Source organism: Sinocyclocheilus rhinocerous, unplaced genomic scaffold (assembly GCF_001515625.1).
Source record: "Sinocyclocheilus rhinocerous isolate Xijiao unplaced genomic scaffold, SAMN03320098_v1.1 scaffold95, whole genome shotgun sequence".
NCBI classification, from domain to species: Eukaryota; Metazoa; Chordata; class Actinopteri; order Cypriniformes; family Cyprinidae; genus Sinocyclocheilus; species Sinocyclocheilus rhinocerous.
The window spans coordinates 1,744,133-1,745,100 of NW_015662004.1; the positions used below are offsets into that span (position 1 = coordinate 1,744,133).

A 968-nucleotide genomic window follows, 5' to 3' on the forward strand; every position below is an offset into this window, starting at 1 on the left:
AAACGTGTTTGAAGGCACCTCGGACGATGTGCGGAACAGGCGCGATACATTGAAACAAACGGGGTTCTCGAAGTAAAAATCCTATTAACTTATGTTTAAGATAAGTCTTTAAAGACAGGCCTGCTTTAAAAATAGGTACGAGGTTCGTAATTGATGCTATACTCTTCAGTTGAAGCCATAAGCCTGCATGAATTAAACTTGTTTTAACAGCGGAGCTCCTTGTGGAAGAACTTCATCACCCATGATTCTGTAAAAATTTCCACAAATCAAAGAATTGAAACCGTTTGCACTAAAATAACTCTTTAGTGCCTGTCCACTCCCATGAACCACTGCAAATGACATAAGCGTATATATTAGTGCAATAAATGTGATGTATAGTTAGTCACGCATTAATTCGCTGACGTTGCTGCGTTAAAGTCGTACAGCGCATCTTTGAATATATCCAACGAACGCCTTCTTTATGGTATGAATCGTTAATTCGCTAGCTCATTAAATACGTCTACTTGGCAACCAATCAGTTGGCTAGGCGGGGCGTTCGTCACGGCGCGTAATTAATATTCATGTCGCAAGCCTTCACGATAGTAGGATTCGTGATTTTTAGTGTGCAGTGTGGAACTGGTAAAACTTTGCAAAAGCTGGCTTCGCGGCTCACTGTATTTAATGAACGACTTTTAAAATGGCTTGCCTAGCAGCTTTTAAAAGTCGACAAGTCCTCGAAGTGTCTGCCGTGAAAACTGTGATGTGCAAGTCATTGTTCCTCGCCGCTGATAGAGGCCATTTTAATGAATGGAGTCTGATTGAAGAGAAGTGGCCAGACAGTCCCTCTCTTCGCACATTACTTGCCTTTAAACTAGTCGCGTTTAAATTGCATCTTATTTTGGAAATAATCACTAACTTGCAGCTTTACGGTTAAAAACCAAGTTTAGTTTCTGTCATCAGTTTGCACTTCACAACATGGCATATATATA

The 968-nt window shown here is 40.5% G+C and overlaps 1 protein-coding gene across 1 annotated transcript in view; it reads left to right on the top strand.

Moving 5' to 3' along the window:
* LOC107727275 (high mobility group protein B3-like) overlaps positions 1-968 on the top strand; it is a 4,805-nt gene that overhangs the window by 1,600 nt on the left and 2,237 nt on the right. The gene's annotated exons all lie outside the window — the stretch shown is intronic.